We start from the raw sequence: 5,062 nt of genomic DNA on the forward strand, positions 1-5,062 counted from the left end.
ATTTGCATGCCTTTTTTTTTTTTTTTTTTTTTTAGAGGGAGTCTCACTCTGTCACCCGGGCTGGAGTGCAGTGGCACGATCTTGGCTCACTGCAACCTCTGCCTGCCAGGTTCAAGCAGTTCTCCTGCCTCAGCCTCTGGAGTAGCTGGAATTACAGGCACGCGCCACCATGCCCGGCTAATTTTTGTATTTTTAGTAGAGACGGGGTTTCACCATATTGGTCAGGCTGGTCTCCAGCTCCTGACCTCAGGTGATCCACCTGCCTCAGCCTCCCAAAGCACTGGGATTACGGGTGTGAGCCACTGCACCCAGCCATGCTTTTGTATTTTTAATGAATATTGTCATATTGTTTTCTCTGCAGTATGTCTCAGCATAACGATACGTGCTTGAGCTTTGTGAATGTTGAAACCTGTTGCTCTAGATCATGTGTTTCCCTTGCTGCGCAGTTTTCCAAGGTCTGAATATGTTGGAATTTATTTGTACATTTTGCTGGTGGCAGTCATTTAGGGGGTTTCTGTCCTTTCACTCTTGGGAGCACGGGATTATCCTTGGGCGGTACAGGAAGGGAGGGGGTGGCGACTCCCGTGGTCTCAGTTTCCAGAAGGCCTGATTGGAAGTTGGACATTTGTTCATAAGCAGTGAGGTGCCACCGAAGACTTTCGAGCGGGAGCAAGCCTCAGCAAAACGCGGCGCTTTAGGAACTTCTTTTGCCTGTGGTTTGCAGTTTGGGTCGGAGGTAGAGAGCTGGGGACAGAGGCTCTTATAAGACCCTAAGTGAAAAAAAAAAAAAAAAAAAAAGACCCTAAGTGAGTTTCCAGGGCCTGTTCCCACAGGTGAGGCTGCAATGGGGGGCAGTGGATGGCAAAATTGAGAGGGATCCTGTTTTGGTTGCATATGCCAGGGAGAGGGCTAAATGCAACTGTAAGGACAGGGGGCCTTTCCCAGAAAGAGAAGGAGCAGGACGGGGAGCTGACCGTGGGGATTGTCACTCACCAACTCTGCAGGCAGATGGAGGAAGAGCCTGAGCTAAGTGGCTTAGAGAGTCCTGTGGAAGCCCTTGGCAGGGCGGGACACAGGGCTGGGGAGAGCCACTAGGTCCTCAGGCTGTTCTTCCCTTCCCTTCCTCCTTCCCCGCCTCAGCCCTGCCTTCTCCTGCTTTGCCCAAAGATCAAGACCTCAGGCCAGCAAGGACTGCAACCTGTCCCTAGCCCACATCCAAGCCAGGCACAGATCTCCCATTCCTCTGCCACCCTACCTTCTCCACCTCCAGCACCCTCTCTATTCCAGGCCCCTGTCTGTCTCCCACCTGGATGACTCGGTACCTCCTGACCCTTTTCTCCACCCAGCAGCCCAGTGAGCTCTCAGAAAGGGAGTCTGATCCTGTGCACCCTGTTCTAACGCCCACCAGCCGTTTTCCACTCTCTGCATGGCCTAGCTTCTGCCCACCTCACTGACCCCTTCTCCAGCACTGTTGGTCCCTCCAGCCCTGCCTAGAGACTCTGAGGCCTCCTGGCAATTCCTAAAATTCCACACTCCTCCTGCCTTGGTGCCACATCACCCAGAACCGTCCATGCCGCTGGCTCGGTCTTGCAGTTTCCAGCACGAATGTCACCCTCTGGGGACGAGGCCTTCCCTGGGCACCCTGTCTACAGTAGGACCTCTTCCCTTCCGGCTACTCTTTTCCACCCCCAGCCATAGTTAACTGGCAGTTTGCTGACTAATCCAGTTTCTGGTTTAATGTCTGTTGGCCCTCCCTTTCCCCACGTTACAAGCTCCCGGAAGGCAGGGCCCCTTCTGCCTTGTTTCTGCTATCTCCACTGTGTCCATCTTGCACAGTATTTGCCAAATACAGTGAGTGACAGGGAAGGGCCTTGTTTACTGCGGCTTCTTGGTGCACAGTCCCTGCCCCCACAGATCTTGTCCTTTGTTAGGGACAGAACCTGGGCACATGTAGTCAGCATTTAGTAAGGGGAGGCGGGGAGCTTATCACCCCTCCCAGATGTGCATGACCCTGCTTTAGCAGCTGGGAGGACTGCCTGGCTGAATTTGGGAAGGAAACAACAATTGCTAAACATCTTCCACCCGCCAGGCTCTTGGCTGAGTGCTTTACATTAGTTTTCTTATTTTAGGCACTTAATCTTCGCACAGTCCTTCGGGGTAAGTCACAACATTGCCATGTTATAGATGAGGAACCTCATCTATGAAACTCATGACTTGCCCAAAGTCACAGAGTCAACAGGGGCCAGGCTATGATGGGAGCCCAGATCTTTCTGTTGCCAGAGCCTCTGCTCTTTCCATAAGCCCATGTAGTGAGAAATGAAGATAGGAACGGGACTCAGGCATTGGTGCAAGGTGGTGTCTGTCAGAGGAAAGGGTGATTTTATTTAATTTTATTTTTTAACTTTTCATTTTGGGCTAGGCGCTGGGGCTCACACCTATAATCCCTACACTTTGGGGGGGCCAAGGCAAGAGGATCACCTGAAGTCAGGAGTTCCAGACCAGCCTGGCCAACATGGTGAAACCCTGTCTCTACTAAAAATATAAAAATTAGCTGGGCATGGTGGCAGGCACCTGTAATCCCAGCTTCTAGGAAGGCTGAGGCAGGAGAATTGCTTAAACCCGGGAGATGGAGGTTGCAGTGAGCCAAGATCATGCCACTGCATTCCCCCGCCCAGGTGACAGAGCAAGATTCAGTATAAAAACAAACAAACAAACACAACTTTTCATTTTGAAATGATTTCAGACTTGTCAGAATACTACATAGCATTCCCATATGCCTCTCGCCCCTGAATACTACCATCTTTCATAATCTCACTATAGTCATCAAAACCAAGAAATTAACATGAATACTATCCTATGAACTACTCTCAGAGCTTACTCAAATCCACCATTTTTCCCTGCTGTTACCCTTTCTCTGATCTGCAATCCAGTCCAGGATCCCACATTGCATTTATCTCCTGGTCTCCTCCAGTCTGGGACAGTTTCTCAGTGTATCTTTCGTCTTGTCCATACATTTGAAGAGTAGAGCCTGGGCAACATAGTGAGACCTCATCTCTACTAAAAATGTAAAAAATTAACTGGCACGCACCTGTAGTCCCAACTACTCAGGAGGCTGAGGTGGGAGGATCGCTTGAGCCCAGGAGATTAAGGCTGCAGTGAGCTATGGATCACATCACCGCACTCTGACCTGGGCGACAGAGCAAGTCCCAAAAAAGAATTAGAGATTTGCATTTTTGGCACAAATACCACAGAAGTGATCTTGTGCCCTCCTTGGTACGTCATACCAAGAGGCAAATGATGTCTATATATTGTTACTGGTGAGATTAACTTTGATCACTGGCTTAAGGTGGAGTCAGTCAGGTTTCTATGGTCTTTATAATTAGTGGTTATTTTGTGAAGCAGATACTTTGAGATTATGCAAATATCCTCTTTCTCTCTTTCTCATCGTACTTGGGTGATTTGACTAGGGTCTCCAGGTGTTAGAACGTGCTCTTGTGTGTTAGAAACTCTCAGTGTTAGCCTGGAAGCGAATCAAGACATCTTCTCTTAAAAAAAAAATAATAAAAATAATTAGCTGGGTATGCCTGCTCATGCCTGTAGTCCCAGCTACTCGGGATACTGAGGTGGAAGAATCCCTTGAACCCCAGCATTTCAGCCTTCAGTGAGCTGTGACTGAGCCACCACACTCCAGCCTGGCTGACAGAGCAAGATCCCATCTCTTAAAAAAAAAAAACAAAACGCTGGGCACGGTGGCTTATGCCAGTAATCCCAGCACTTTGGGAGGCAGAGACAGGCAGATCACCTGAGGTCGGGAGCTCGAGACCAGCCTGATCAACATGAAGAAACCCCATCTCTACTAAAAATACAAAAAATAGCCAGGTGTGGTGTCGCATGCCTGTAATCCCAGCTACTTGGGAGGCTGAGGCAGGAGAATCGCTTGAACCTGGGAGGCGGAGGTTGCAATGAGCCATTGCACTCCAGCCTGGGCAACAAGAGTGAAACTCCATTTGAAAAAAAAAAAAAAAGTTAATCGTCCTGTCTGTCCTACTAGATATAGAATCTTCACAAAGACAGTGAGTTTGCCTTGCTCAGTGTGTGTTCAGTGCCTGGCTGATAGCAAGGATTCAGTAAATATTGTTGAAGAAATGAAAGTGTAGCTTGGCCAAATCTAATTTAGAAATAAAACCAAAAAAAAGAAGGCCTACAAAAAAGGAACATAAAGGCAAATAAAGGTTGGCAAAGCCCTTCAATCATGTGCCCAGATTGCCAATCAATATAAGCCCATGGATACATAGAGCAGACAGTGCAGTGATTAAACTTTACCTAAATCATTTCTACAAATTGCCATGGAAACCTGCTTGGTTTTCACCCAACTGCTTGCAGACAAATCAGCTAGCTCTTCCCTAAGGAGTCTGAAGAGCGGCTGCACCTGCTCCCACATACACAGTCAATCCTTGTAGAGACTTAGGGTTAGCCGGGCGCGATGGCTCACGCCTGTAATCCCAGCACTTTTGAGGCCAACGCAGGTGGATCACGACGTCAAGAGATCAAGACCATCCTGGCCAACATGGTGAAACCCCGTCTCTACTAAAAATACAAAAAAGAGCCAGGCGTGGTGGCATGCGCCTATTATCCCAGCTACTCCGGAGGCTGAGGCAGGAGAATCACTTGAACCCAGGAGGCAGAGGTTGCAGTGAGCCGAGATCGTGCCACTGCACTCCGGCATGGTGACAGAATGAGACTCCGTCTCAAAAAAAAAAAAAGGCTGGGCGCGGTGACTCATGTCTGTGATCCCAGCATTTTGGGAGGCCGAGGCAGGCGGATCACGAGGTCAGGAGATCGAGACCATCCTGGCTACCATGGTGAAACCCTGTCTCAACTCAAAAAAAAAAAAAATAGCCAGGCATGGTGGCAGGTGCCTGTAGTCCCAGCTACTCGGGAGGCTGAGGCAGGAGAATGGCGTGAAAGAACCTGGGAGGCAGAGCTTGCAGTGAGCCAAGATCGCACCACCACACTCCAGCCTGGGCGACAGAGCGAGACTCTCTCTCAAAAAAAAAAAAAA

At 49.2% G+C, this 5,062-nt stretch overlaps 1 protein-coding gene and 1 long non-coding RNA gene across 2 annotated transcripts in view; one reads left to right on the forward strand and one right to left on the reverse strand.

The window, feature by feature from the left end:
- LOC108541847 (probable hydrolase PNKD) overlaps window positions 1–5,062 on the forward strand; it is a 25,406-nt gene that overhangs the window by 9,256 nt on the left and 11,088 nt on the right. The window lies entirely within an intron of this gene.
- Window positions 1–5,062, reverse strand: part of LOC108541851 (uncharacterized) — a 33,939-nt gene that overhangs the window by 5,310 nt on the left and 23,567 nt on the right. The window lies entirely within an intron of this gene.

This window comes from Rhinopithecus bieti, unplaced genomic scaffold, assembly GCF_001698545.2.
Source record: "Rhinopithecus bieti isolate Rb0 unplaced genomic scaffold, ASM169854v2 scaffold_21117, whole genome shotgun sequence".
In the NCBI taxonomy this organism is placed as follows: Eukaryota; Metazoa; Chordata; class Mammalia; order Primates; family Cercopithecidae; genus Rhinopithecus; species Rhinopithecus bieti.